This window comes from Theobroma cacao, chromosome 4 (assembly GCF_053813885.1).
Source record: "Theobroma cacao isolate CCN51 chromosome 4, ASM5381388v1, whole genome shotgun sequence".
NCBI classification, from domain to species: Eukaryota; Viridiplantae; Streptophyta; class Magnoliopsida; order Malvales; family Malvaceae; genus Theobroma; species Theobroma cacao.
Window position 1 is genome coordinate 20,194,276 of NC_142642.1, and position 14,870 is coordinate 20,209,145.

Genomic DNA, 14,870 nt, shown 5'->3' on the forward strand with positions numbered 1-14,870 from the left:
GAGAACTAATGACTATGACAGTTTTACAATGCTAACATGGGTAACTAAAGCCCTATTATTGTTTGGCATTTGTACAAACAGGTTGTGTACTTTTCTAGACAGTGTAAAAACATTCACAGAACATATGATGCGATTTGTAGCTCCAATGTCAACAACCCTTCTATCATGACTAAAGATTAATGTTTTATCATCTAATGAATCTATTGATTGATATTTTGAAGCAATTAACTAATAGGTTTAGTAATGATACCTCCCACAACTAAATTGATTGTGGATGGCCTAAGTTGTTGTGCATTGTTTAGTTTTGGTGGATTATCATCATGACTGTTTATTTCATGCTCTTGGATCCATGACATAAACCTTTGAACCTGGTTCTTTATCTGAGAAATTTTAAACATGTCATTCAATGTGTCCTTCTCATTATGGCATGACTAATCAATAGAAGTTGTAGAAACACTACTAGCAGAATGCATTCCTCTTTTGTCATGAGGTTCAACTTTTTAGAATTTAAAATCCTTGAGAAATCTAATGATACAGAAACATTTTTTTTAATATGTCCCATTTAACATAATGACTACAATGTAAATCTCCCTTGGTTTTCTTTTTGCCCTCAATATAGGTGGTTAAAGCAGAAATTTTACTAAAAGGTTGTGTTTGGATATGCAAATTTCTCTAGGATCTTCCCTAAGAACAATATTGTAAGCCTTATCTAAACTAACGAAAGGTTTCATCAGTATAATTTGACTTCTAAGAGCAGCATATGACTCATTCAGTCTATTCAAGAAAAGAAAAATATAATTCTTTTATACGTGATCAACATATTTCTTAAAGCACTATTTGTTACAACTTCCACAGTCACGATGTGGAAAAGGCATATAATTCCTTAATGCTTGCCAAGTACTATTCAAATCTATAAAGTATGCATCGACAGACCTAGTTCCTTACGAGATGTTGGAAAGTTGAAAGTGCAAGTTGCAAATCCTGGTGTCATCAGTTTAAGCAAACCTCTTTTTTAGTGTTTCCTATATTTTCGATGTAGAGTCCATGTAAAAGATATTTGAAGCCATTGAAGGTAAGATGGATTCCAATAACCATGCTACAATCAGGTTGTTGAACATGTCCATGGCACATACAACTTATCATTCGAGTCAGGCTTCAAAATGATGCCATCCACAAAACCCGTTTTGTTCCACATGGAAAGTGCCAAGAGAAAATATCTACTCCAAGAAATATAGTTGGTTACGGTTAGTTTCAAAGTAACCACAACTAAATCATGATTGTCAGAGTGGTGAAGGTAGTAGAGAGAGTGAAGATCCTGTAAAAGAGAGGTTGATAGAGTTTTTGAAGGTGCAAATTTTGCCATTGCTAAAGATAAAAAAAAAAAAAAGGGAATTGGAATCTTGATTTGTGTTGCACAAATCGAGTGAGAAAACAAGGAATTGAGTAAAAAAATTCTTAAACATAAAATCTATTCTTACTCCGATACCATGTTAAATTCTAAGTTTTGAGTGTGACAAAATAGAGAAAAAGAGAGGAAGAGAATATGAGTTAATTTTGGAATATTCTTCAATATTCCTTTAATGAACAAAAATTGTTATAATGGGATTTATATACAAAATGAAAGAGACCCCTACCACTAAAATAATTATAAGAATAGACCTACCACTACTCAATAATTACAAGTAATCCAAGTGCTTACAATTCTCCAAAGCATCGTGGAAAACAAAAACCTTATCCATGGGAGGTTGAGTTACACTTCTAAGATCAATACTAAATAGCATGCCCTTCTTCTACATGTCTCTTTTCCAAATTTGTACTAAAGTCAAAACAACGATCAAGAAAATTCAGAAAAGATTCTTATGGGAAGGCCCTAACCTTGTCTGTAAACTCTATCATGTTAATTGGGATTTAATGTGCAATGTTCAAAACTTGGGAGGCTTGGGGCTAGTGGATCTTGGTTTAAAGAACAGGGCCCTTTTAAATAAGTGGTTATGGAGCTATGACAATGAACTAGAGAGTTTTTTAAGGCATATCATTGTTGAAAAATTGGATCTTGATTATGATAGCATTTTGCCAAGTATCGAGCATGGCAACAAAAGGTCGAACATATGGAAAAATATTATTAAACCTTTCCATGGAACTGGTGAATATTGTCACTTCACTACTAATGGTAAAGGGATATCTCTTGGCAATAGGGGAGGAATGGATAAAATGTTACATTTTTGCCTCCCCTTGAGTTTTTGCCTTTGCTGTTAAAAAAAAAAGGGAAATAGAGGATTTTGGGGAGTGGATCGGTAATGAATCATGAAAATTTTAGTTAAGAAGATACATTTTTGACTGGGAATGTGAGCAATAAGATGAATTCAACAATCTCATTAAATCCCAAGTTGTTGAAAAGGAGTTTCATGATAAACTCATATGGAAATGGAACTCCAGTGGTGAGTACTCTTTTAACTCTTTTTGTAGGCAAGTTCTAACCTTCAACACTTGTCCTTCAAGACATTGGAAGCTGATTTGGTTTGGATTTGCTCTTCATAAAATTGAAGTCTTTTATTGGCAGTTAGTAAAAGGTAAGATGGTCATGAAAGATACCCTTTTTAAAAGAGGCATTATTAGTGCAAACTCAACTAACTGTTAACCATGTAAGCGTTAGATTGAAACAGTTAATCACCTTTTCTTCATTTGTGATAAAATGTGGCTATTGTGGTAGCAATGAAGTGCCATGAGGAACTTGGAATAGGTGAATCATCATTGGCCCAGAATATGTTTTATGTTATGGTTTAATTTTGCTTTGTCACTAAAAAATGAATTGATATGAAAAATGGCATGGTATGTCATTATTTGGGCAATTTGGACTACAAGTAATAATGTGGCTTTTCATGGTAAAAAATGGAAAAGACGCCAAAATTTTAAAAGTATTAAAATTAGAGTTGCATGCTAAGTGGCCTAATTTCAACCTATCAATTAAGGACTTAGGTAGATTTCCAAATGAGGGTCTAAATCCAAATCAGGACAAAAAAGCCAAGAAAATTGAGATTTAGATGAAACCTTAAAATGGATGCCTCAAATTCAACATAGATGGTTCTTCTAAAGGTTGCCTTGGTGAGTTTGGTATTGGAGGCATTTTGAGAAATGATCTTAGCACTACACTAGCCCTTTTTTTTCTAAAGCTAGAGGCATTTTGGATTTTACTATAGTGGAGCTCTTTACTGTGAAAGAGGCTGCTCTTGTCTTTGTTGCCTTAAGGTGGAATTCTTCCCATTCACTTTTTCTTGAGTGTGACTCTAAAAATACGGTCAAGTGAATTAAAATACCTATGGATGTTCCTTGGAGAGTGAGAACTCTTATTATTCAAAGTTCTAAATTACTTGATAGGATCGGCCGGTGGGAGATCAAACATATCTTGAGGTTAGCTAATGAAGTTGTTGATGATTTAGCCAGAGATGCAATGGGTAGGGCCAATGACCTATTATGGGGTATCAGTGAAACTCAACTTGATACAGCACAAAACCTGCCAAATGTCATTAATAACGATTAATGTTGTTTCTTGATTTTCATGTCAGGTTGCTTGTTTGATTTTGCTGTTGAAATTATGCTTGTCTATTGCATGCTGTTGCATTTGAGAAATATGTATGAGATTGCTCTAGAAATTGTTCAGATATCAATTGTGAGCATCTTTCTATAGTGGGAAATGATTGTACAAGGGTCCGTTTTATTAAACTTTTGTTAAAAGTGGGGAATGATTGTATAGAGGTTGGTTTTGGTTGAGCTTGTGTTTGCTTGCTGGTCGTTACTCTTGCTTTTTTTGTATGAATGGGTGAAGAGCTCTTTTTGATTTAGCTCCTTCAACTTTGAGTTTTTATCAATGAAGTATAGCTTTTAAAAAAAATTATTAATAAATTTATTATAAATTTTTAATAAATTGTTATTAAAAATTATTAATATTTTAGATAAATTATAAAAAAGTTATTATTTCAAATTAAAGTTTTAATTAGTAATTATTAATACTTTAAATAAATTATAAATTTTTAATATTTAAGAAATAAAAATAGAGACAAATAAAATAAAACAATTAAATTGAAGTTTTAATTAAAAATTATTAATGATTTATAAATTATCAAAAAAATTAATATTTTATATTTAAAAAGGGTAATTATGATAAAAAGTATTTTTATCTTTTATTAATCATTCCTCTGTTATTCTAAAATTATTTTCCTAATCAAACATTAGAATATGTCAAAATGTCAAATTCTATTTCATGAACTAAATAAGATAATAACTATACACGTCTTATGATATTCTATTCTTATTATAGTTTATTTAGCGAGCCAAACTTGTCAGTAATATATTACTTTAAGATTGAAATGCTAAGTAATATTTTAATAGTTTAGAATAATGAAGTAAGATAAACTATATAAATCGGTAAAAAAGTGAGATGTATAGTCTTTTAAAAAAATGACGATGATTATATATAATAATTAAGTAAACAAAAGAATGGTGATATACTAATGGGATCAAACTTCCTTCCATTACATTTTTTTTTGTCCTTGATCTTGTTTTGTCATTCTCTAGAATTTAACCAAAAAAAGGGGGAGAGGGGAATTTTATAAGTCTGCTGAGCTTCTTTCATGTGTTAAATGAGACATTCAACTTTGTTGAACGCATGTGAATAACAAAGTCTGTGGAGACTTTTCTCCCTTGCTTCCTTTGCCAGCAAACGCAATTTCCATGCATTGACATGGCAATTAAATAAACCCTCTTCAAAAGACAGAGAGAGAACATTCCCTTAGTCTCCACCCAAGGCCTACAAATAGAAAGGAAGAGTGCGAAGCGTGGAAACCATTGAGAATATGCAGAAAAGCTAAGCCAAGGATAAAAGTTAAAAGGGGTTGGGGAGTCTTGTCGCAGGAGCGATGGCACTGGCTGCGGTATATGGCTGCTTTCTAGTTTCCCATGGAAAGGCAAAGCAACGACGCAAAGTGCCGTCGCCTTGTGACAAGATACCCTGCACTTTCTTTGCTCATCTTCTTCATCTTCTTCGTCATGTTTTCCCTAATTCTTCACAGGTACGCCTACATTTGAAAGCTACTTCATTTATTTGCATTAATGTCCTGCTAGAGATTCATCTCCTTCTCCTTTCTTGTTATATGCGGTGATGACATAGCCTTCCTACAGGCTATGTTTATATCTCGGTCAAGCAACTCTTTGACATTGATAAAGTTGGAGTTTCCAATCTAAATCTGGGATTTTGATATAACAATCTACAAATTCAAGAAGAAAAAATAATTAACACAGTGAACAATTTTCCTTGCGTTAATTTTCAGAAAAAAAAAAAACAAAGTTCCCTGGGTTTCAGGGTAAAGAAAAGAATTAAATTCAGCGCAGTACGATAGCGAAACATTAATATGATGGTAGATGACATCAATCGATGAGGTGGCACTAGCATCATCATCTTTGCATTAAAGTTCCTCTGCAATTATTTTTCCATACAAAATGTATACACAACAAATCTGTCACTATCTTATTGGTTCATGGCTAGTTTCATGATTGAAAACCTAGCTGGGACCGCCCTTTTGTTTTTGGTCAGCCGACATCGACTCCATCCAAACTTAATGTCCTTAACCTTTGTTTTACAAATTTTTAGACATCTCTGTTTACGGCGATCTTAACTTTGGATTCTGGTTTAAGCACTCACTTCGATATATTTTTGGTTTTATGCTTTAATATTTTGCTTTTAATATTTTACTTTGCATCAGGTGCCTTTTAGTGTTATTATTTATATATATTAAAAATTAAACTCAATTATTTTCGTTTAACTTTAACTTGCTAAAATAACATATTAATATCGTTGGGCTGTTTACTGCTTAGGGTATTGGGGCCTTGAGTTGTGCTTCAACCCAGCTTTATTTTGTTTTGCTTCCTGTGGTGCTCTCCAGGGTTGGGGTCCCTTGTTTTTAGGCGTTACAGATATTGTTTTGTGCTTAATGCCTTTGTTGGCGAGGAGTTTTGAGTTTTTGGTGCTGGTAGGCGTTTCATCTCTTGTTTAAGGCGTGTTATGTATTAAGGCGTTTCCGTTTCAATGTCCATAATTGTTTTTATGATAGGGATTAAGGTCTGTAATGAACTTTTATAAATAAATACATCTTGATTGAGACAAAAAAAAAACGTGTTAAGATGATTTTTCTTGGCTAAATAAATTCTGTTCTAACCACAAAAATCACACCCAAGAAAACCCCATCTATGTTTTTATATATATATATATATATATATATATATATATATATATATATATATATATATATATATAGTTCCGTACTCCTTAAAGGTGAGAACTTATGTCTTTGTTATTAGAAGCTTATAGTTGCAACTCCCCTAAAATTTTATGACTCTTTAACTTAATAGTCTTTTTCATGCTTGTTAGCCCGTAGCCCCACCAAATGTTGTTGTGGGCGATAATGCTACTCATTTTTTTGCTGTTTTGTACCTTCTCTATAGATGGTCCTGCTATAATTTCATCAACTGGACAGATTCATTGGCATGGACGAGCCAATGTCATGTCAATTTTTCTTGTGATCATGAATTTTTGGCTGGTTTCTTTCTAGCCGAAAAGGGTTGGTTCAAGTGGTGGAAAGAAAAAACAAAATGAATAAGAACAAAAATTAAGAAACCTATGCCGTATGTTGTTTTTCTTATCATTGAGTTACCTCTCCTCTCCATGTGGTCCAAATTTAGTTTCCCTTTTTTATCTATATGTATGCAATAATAATAATAAATGTTAATTTGGGACAATAAATTGTAGGGAAAATTTTATTTGTTGCTTTCTATAAAATCAAAAAGAGAATAATCTGTATACTCAAGAAGATAGAAAATTTAGTACTTAACTTTCTGTACATTCATTGATACATGTTCTTTATACATATCCAATTATGTGACAGTTATTCTTGTTCTTGATTAGTTGATAAATATTAAGTGTCGTATCCACACAATTTTTAATCATAATAATAATAAAGGAAAGGAGATTAACTGTCTTTCTATTAATTTTCAGCATACCTTATGATCAACTGCTCCTATTGATTTAATGGACTAAAGAACTTCTTTCGCCATCATTTTGACCGAACTGAAATTACATGCACTTTCAATTAAATCAAAAGCATTTCTTATTATTGTTGTTTGTTAGTGGCATCTCTCCTAAAATGAGAGCAAGATTGCTCTACATGTGTTGATAGACATGTATTGATTATCTTCACATATAGAATCTTTGAGTCATTCAAACATCAAAAGTGTAATGTTCAATCAAAGGCAATATACTTTTGAACCACGAGGCACATGGTTGTAAAACAATAAAGATCATGTTGTACACACCCTTTAGAAAAGGGGACAGAAATTCAAAACAGGCCAGATTCATCTTCTCAATTTCCAATTTATTTTTCTTGTCTTTCGAGAATGGTAAGAAAACAGGTGGATCATTCATCTTCTTCCTAACTACTTACTATGATCTGTTTTGCACTATTGACTTGCTTTTTTTTCTCTTTGAAGTGTAAAAAGAATTAAAAAAAAAAAAAAAAGACAAAACCATAAACAAGCAAAAAGAAAAATATATGATTAACTATTATGAAATGGACCCAGAACAGTAAAAAGCATCTCAAAAAGTTGTAGTCAGTCTCTTGATTGTCTGAGGTTCTTGTTAAGTGCGATTGATCTCATTAATCTATAGGCTGCAGCTAGTAAAAGAGTACATTTCCTGATTCCTTCATCAATCATGTTTCAGCTTTATTAAATTTGAAATTTCGTTTGTTCTTTGGAAAAAGAATAACTTGGACTTCAAGAGAGGGTGCTAAGTTTCAAATACAATAGCAAAAATTCCTTCATGACAAGTCGACAACATTAGAGTTCTTAGTCTATATACGTTTAACTTTCAACTTTCAACATTAAACAATCTGCCCTCCCTTCCAAACCCTACTCTTTCTCTCATCTCCCTCTTGCAAACAAATGCATTTTACCCAGAAATTAACTAGCTCTGTTTTTAATTCTTACAGGCACTAAAAGTCTAAGCGAGAACAGAAACGATGAGTTGCTCATAAAAAATTCTGAAAGCAGTGAAGTTATAGTGGAGTCTGTCGGAGGAGAGATAGCGCCTAGCTGGTGCATATTGTATAGTGCTGGTAAGTTGCAAGAAGCTGGTAGGCGCCATCATCCCCCGACAAACTCCCCTCCATCTTCAGTCAAGATCATCTTTCTATATTGGTTTTTGCTTGTTTTTCAGAGGGCTGGAGAGTTGTTTGTTTAACTTTAAACGTTGAATGTAAAAGGCCACCTTTTATATCAGGTACTTCCATTTTCTAGGCTTATATATGTTATCACCAAACTGATAAGCCTATCATAGCAAGATATATAGTGGTGCTTTCAAATTGCAAAACTTAAAAGTAGATTTAATCCTCCCTCTCTCACTCAAAATGCTAAAATTAAGTAGATGTAGTGTTTCTAAATTGCAAGGACTTACTAGATTTGCACCTTAAAGTTGTAAGTTGTAGTCATTTACCTGATCTAGTCATCTCTCAGATACATGGATGAGAGAACAATAACTAGTTCACCAAGTTAGCCTGAATAATAGTCTCTTCCTTTATATAGTTGATCTTTCCATTCTCCAGCGAGCAAGAGCTCGAAACTAAGGACTTATTCTTCATTTACTTTTTGTACATTTTACTGAAAACAAAATGAAAATCATGTTTTAGGCTTTTAGCTAGCTTATTTCTTCATTACTTTTTATAAATCAAACAGACCGGATCGCCTCAGACCACAAGTAAATCCCCTTGATCACAATGAAAGCATGTTGATATCTCTCTCTTTCTAATTTATTTTCTTAAAGAAACCGTAGCCTACACCTGAACAATAACGAATTAACTTGCTATGGGTGGAGGCTGATTGCTTAGTTTCTTATCAGTTTATTCGATCTGAAACCGAAGCTAGGGTAGATCTGCATTTTTTTATATATTTTTTGTATTAACATATATATATACATTTGAGTTGATTCTATTGTTCTTCTCTTACTTTTAAGGCTTATATCCCTCTATCTATATACAGATTTTCAACAATGACGTGGCAAAAACAAGATACAAGCAACATCAGATTAATTCTTCTCCATAAGTTTTCATATCAAAGGTATGGAAGCACCTTTCATGAAGTTTATTCAATTTTCTCTTTTGTTTTCGTTTTGGTACCTGGTTTTTTATTTGTATTTCATGTGTCCAGATGTACAAGTGAATTATCCCTTGAATTAAGCAGTTACCTGACGTTCTTGCTGCTAGTTTTCTTTTCCTAGCTAACAAGTAAACGGTTTGGAAAAGTAGTTCGCTAAGTTAATTTTGAATTTGGACAATGAGAAGAAGTTTGAAGAAGTACTGGATTAAAGAGAAATGAGCACCTTCTTTTTCTGGAAATCGGAAAAGAAATGCAGAAAAAAAGAATTATCGCTTATAAGTTTTATGTAAATCTACCTTCTGAGTATCTCTAAAACTATAAACGGAGAGATCATGAAACTAACCAATATAATTCTTATATCGATAATTAAAATATATGGATTCTCTTCCTATGCACTGCTATATATATGTGTCCCTCCTCTCAATAATTGTCTAAAAATTAAAAGAAATTGGATTTCACTTAAAACGTTTCTTTTCATTTTTTTTTTTTTTGTTTTGTCAATGCATTTCATATCAGTCGGCTTTAACAAACCAAAGTGGTTCATTATTCCCTGAACCTCTTCTGTAATCTGGGCAGTAGTGAAGGCAAAGGGAATGAGGAGTATTATTCTTGGGCGGTATAAGTAGATCTTCTGGTAGAGGTTAGGAAAGGGTGAAACCCAGGGATTTTGTCTGTGGTTTATCATTAAAATTCTGTCCTAAAACTTTCAGGGGCTCCCTTGTGATGTGAAGAGAAATGTGGTGAGAAAATAAGTTATTAAGAATATAGTGGAAATAACTGCCAGCCCGGTGGTGAACTCCTCCATTCCACCACGGAAATGCTGGAAACTATTCCAGTATGTTGACATTTTGAAGGGGACAATAGGCACTTTCGTGTTGTGTAATATTTATAGAGAGGCCAATGTTAGTGCTGATTTTCTGGTAAAAGTGGGATAAGAAGAGGGAGGTTGTTTTGTGGCATGGGTAGGATTTGGGAAAGGAACAAAGAGAGGGATGTTGACTGAGCTAAAAGCTGTGATGTAGTAGGCTTATAAGTTATATGAATGATGAAGCGGTTGGGGTCAGTTTGGTTGAGTTTCGCTAATAGCTGTATGTATTAGGGGGATAAGGAGGGCCTAGGCTGGTTAAATTTTATTGCTGGTTGTTGTTTTAATATAGGGCAAAGAACTTATGCCGTTTGTTGTATATTAAGGCGTGTAATCAGTTACATTAATAAATATATGGCTTATTAAAAAAAAAAACTTTTGTTATCTGGACTTGTTCTATATGGGGATGTTTTCTTTGCTTTTAAGGGTTCTCTTCCCGTTAGGCTCTTAATGTAGTGTATTTCTTCTTTTAATTCTTTGACGCATGTGTGACAAGTCCATGTGCAAATCTAGTTAGTATATGTAAGTGTATGCAGCTATATAACTGTGGCAACATCAAGCCCTTGCTTATTTGAAGCTGAAGTCACCTTAGTACCATAAGAGACTTTAAAATAGAGGACTAACTCTTATGATAAAAGTTCCAGATCGTTCTCCTCCTACTATAATTTAAAAAGTTCAATTACTGTACCTTCGGGGTTATCTCACTACTAAATAATTGAAGTTGTATATTTGAGATGGAAACCAATGATAAATCACTAGTTCTTCAGCTTATACACACCATTAATTTCTAGCTTATACACAACATGTTCTCTTGGCAAATGCATCACTAAAAATGCCTAGTTCAGGCGAAAGGCCAACATTGCAGGAACACCTTCCAAAGGATAAACAGATAGGGGGAAAAGGGGGGCAGGGGCCTGGGGGAGTTTTTATCTAGCTTCACCTTATTGTGCTTGGCATTTTGAGGACAGCAGCCAATAATCACCATCAGTAGGCCAATATTGTTAAGTCAAGGACCACAGATAGTTCTTGTTTCCTCTGCTATACCCCACATTCCACTAACTGATAAGGTTCTCCAATGACAGCCCCCTATGTACTGATGTTCTTAATTACAGACAAACTAAGGCTATATGATTAAAGCGAGGCAAGTGAGTTTGTTTCAAAAAGAAATAGCTTGGTCTAGAAATTAGCACATAAGCTTGTCTGCTAATATGAAGCAAGAGGTATGGAGCTATTCATGATGATCATGGCAGAGAGGATGAAGGGGGGATGGGTTACTGAAGGGCTACAAGCCTAGAACCTGCTTCTAATTGTTCATTGTTATAGAGACATGATAGATAAAACTCTATCCGGTTTAGAGTTAACCATTCAAGTCTCAATTTTAGAAGCTATATAGCGAGCGAAGGAGATGATGAGTAATTTCTTCTCATTGAATTAACTCTCACTCATCAGCAAAAAAGATGAAAATGATTGAACAAGATAATATATTTTGATAATAAATAATTTCTCTCAACTCGATCTAGCCTCTACAAAGCTCTCTTAATTGACAATATATATCTAGGCAAATCATAGGTTGGCATTTATTAAATATCAAATGTACCCTGTCGTAAGATGTGGCTGCAATTGCTTTCCTTCATATGCAACTATTACAGGTTTACATCAATGTATGTTTCAAAACAAAAATTTGGATTCTAGGTCGAGGTTGGAGCAATTGAAATAATTTTATGTACAAGTTGAACAAGACTTTCTTTTCAATACTTGTTGGAAAAAAATAAATTATCAGCTATTCAACTGCATCCTTCCATGTAAGATTAATGTTACTCACAGTTCCCATGGTCTGATTAAAGTTGTTCGTTTTAACCAGAATTCCTCTCTCAAATGTTGGAGAAAGAGCTGACAGTAGAGGAAAGAAAAAAGGTGTTTGGAAAGAGTTGACGCTTACAGTAATATCAATAGTCCGAATCAAGCAGCAAGCTTTGTCTCTTCATGATGGAATACCCTCAACTTTCTTCCATCTGTGTCCAGCCAAAACTAATCATCTTGATATCTTCCAATGGTTGAGAAATAGGTAATGATGCTGTCCAGTGTAAGATGGTAAGAATTCATGAATCTTTCTCTTCCATTTTTACGTTTGTCAGCTTCTTGGTCAGAGACAGTGCCAGTTGTGCACATTACAATAAAACAAAACCTGCGTGCTCATTATATGCATTCTTTATACTGATTGCTTGGCAAAATAAAAGAATTGGCTGTTCCACTTTAGGAGAGAATGATTAAATTATTATTTTTAAAGGACAAAGGTTTTATCAAGGTGAGTGGGTAACAGGAGGGTCTTTTGTTGACACGGTTCTAAAGAAAAACAATCTAGTACGTAAACAATAATTTTAGATGCAATAATGGCATAGAACTGACATCTGACTACTTTTTTATTCTTACTCGTGGAACTGCGGAAAATAAAGATTGATAGTCTTATGTTTTCAAATACCAACTTGTTTTCGTTTTCCTCTTATTCAAAGGTTGAAATTGATTTTTAAATCTGCTTTCTATATGGTTCAAATGCCGTAACATGTCTTGTTCTCCGGTCCACTTCCCTCTGGCTCAATAATTGATCTTCTTTAAGTCATGACTCGTCATTGTCATCCAGCAAATAATATCTTGTCTTCCCTTTAATTATCTTCTTTCTATTAAGCTTGGCTTGCTGGACAGCGCTGATAAAGTGGTACCAATAGAAAATTTGAATCTGCTAAATCATTAAAGTTTTGTATTTAAAATTAAGATAAGGCTGATTTGTTTCTCTTTTCTATGTAATTATCATGCTAAACATTGGCAAACAAAAGATATATGAAAAAATGTATGAACTGTTTCCTTCTGACTGTGCTTGTGAAGGTTATAACTTAATAATCATACTGTGCCTAGTTCACTAAGTTCCTGCAACAAATTTTCGCTTCTTCATCTCCTGTTAAGACGATTGTTTATAGGCCTTTATCCTTTTTTGAAGTGTGTGAACACAGGGTGACTTATTAATAGCTTTGACTTCCATTCTGTGTGGCACATGTTGTCTTGTAGAGGAGAGCTGTAGATCTAGTGATAACACACAATAACAATATTATTTTTGTTTATGTTTGTCAACATACTGATGCAAGCTGTGTTGGTTGATTAGTTTATCTCTAGCGAGCAACTATATCATAGTGATATGATGGATACAATTATAGGTAAGTATAGGGCAGATCACAATATGAACATGAACATAGAAATATAATTAGGATAATAGAGACAGAAAAGCTTTGAGCCTTTGACTTTGTTTACCGACATCTGAATTCAAGGTAGTTTAACATTATTAGATCATAAAGTATGAAAAAATTACAGTTCACTTTTAACATTAGTGAGTCTAAAGGAAAGCAATAGCAAAGACTGAAAGTATGGTAAACTACCAAAGCACTAGAGAATTGATGCGTACCTTGCTAAGAAAGTTTTTCTAAGAGAAATAATTTTTTATTATTTGTGCGTTTGGAAAGAGCTTAGGAGAGAAATTTCAAACTTTAAATCTCAACTCTCTTAATATATAGTTTAAAAGACAGAGCCTAAGTTGTTTACTAATGGAAAAAATGATTAAGATTCAGACACTCCCCACTTAATGACTCTTTATAATTAATACCCAATATAAGTATGTGTGTCTCTGACATATTCTTTTATATAATAGAGAAATAATTATTAAACATCTTAACACAATAGGTAACGTTATGATAGATCAAACTGAGTTTTCTTAATTTAAAATTTTTAAACCTGCTTTCTTTCATATAGCAAAGTTCTTTATAATTGAATATTGCTAATTCTTTTTTATGATTAAATTTTCCATTATGATTACATTTTAACTAAGTATGGGGAGGGAGAATGGGATTTGAACTTGGATATTTCCAATTTGATGAAGGTAACATATAACTTGATTTTGAGCTGCTTCCTGAAAATGCTAATTGGGGATACTAGATGTATAGGATACAGGAATGAAGAACTTAAGCAAATGTGAAACCAGAAAACTTTGGGTTTCATTACTTGATTCTCATTGATTGATTCCATTAGTTGAGACTTGTCAATAAAATTTTTTAAAAGACATAATACTCAAAAAAGCTTTTAAATTATTTAAGAAAATTTAAATAAATCTTTATTCTTTTATTGCGTTCAATTAAGTTCTTATATTTTTATTTTAAGTCAAATAAGTCCTTATAACTAAGGGTTGATTAATTGTCATTAATCAAAATACCACTTGTCATTTTATATCCACATGGTACTAACATAACATTGGTGTAAAGAGTGAAAAGTGACATATATATGGTCATGTTATTATGTCATAGTAGCATGTCACGTTATCATCAATTATAATATATTAACATCATTTTCAATTATAACATATTAACATGTTACGTCAGCATCACGTGATATTGAATGACAAATGGTATTTTGACTAATTAATTATTAGTAATAAAAACTTATTTGATTCAAAACAAAAATATAAAGACTTATTTGACACAAAATAAAAGTATAAGCACTTGATTAAATGTAACAAAAATATAAAAATTTATTTAAATATTTTAAGAGGTTTTTAAATATTATGCCTTCTTGAAATCAAATCCAAATTATAATGCAACTGGTTTCTCCCACACCATGACCGCATCATTGCCTGTCTCAATTCAGAAAACAGCTCTGCAAAAAATCTATAACAGTTTTAATAGGTTCTTTGACCTTTTCATTAGATTAACTCCAGATTCAGTGGTCTTATAGTCTTTTAATCAAGTCTAACGGAAACATTAATTTCAAG

At 32.9% G+C, this 14,870-nt stretch overlaps 1 long non-coding RNA gene across 3 annotated transcripts; it reads left to right on the forward strand.

Annotated features, from left to right (window-relative positions):
* Positions 1–4,767: 4,767 nt before the first annotated feature.
* On the forward strand, positions 4,768–12,879 carry LOC18601424 (uncharacterized). 3 transcript variants are annotated; one of them, XR_001927376.2, is made up of 4 exons: positions 4,768–5,066; positions 8,037–8,326; positions 9,082–9,159; positions 11,925–12,879. It is a non-coding gene; the product is annotated as an uncharacterized LOC18601424 (long non-coding RNA). The 3 variants fall into 3 exon arrangements; XR_016025746.1 differs by lacking the exon at positions 4,768–5,066 and adding an exon at positions 7,694–7,732; XR_001927375.2 differs by lacking the exon at positions 4,768–5,066 and having other exon boundaries at positions 7,786–8,326.
* Positions 12,880–14,870: the final 1,991 nt, after the last annotated feature.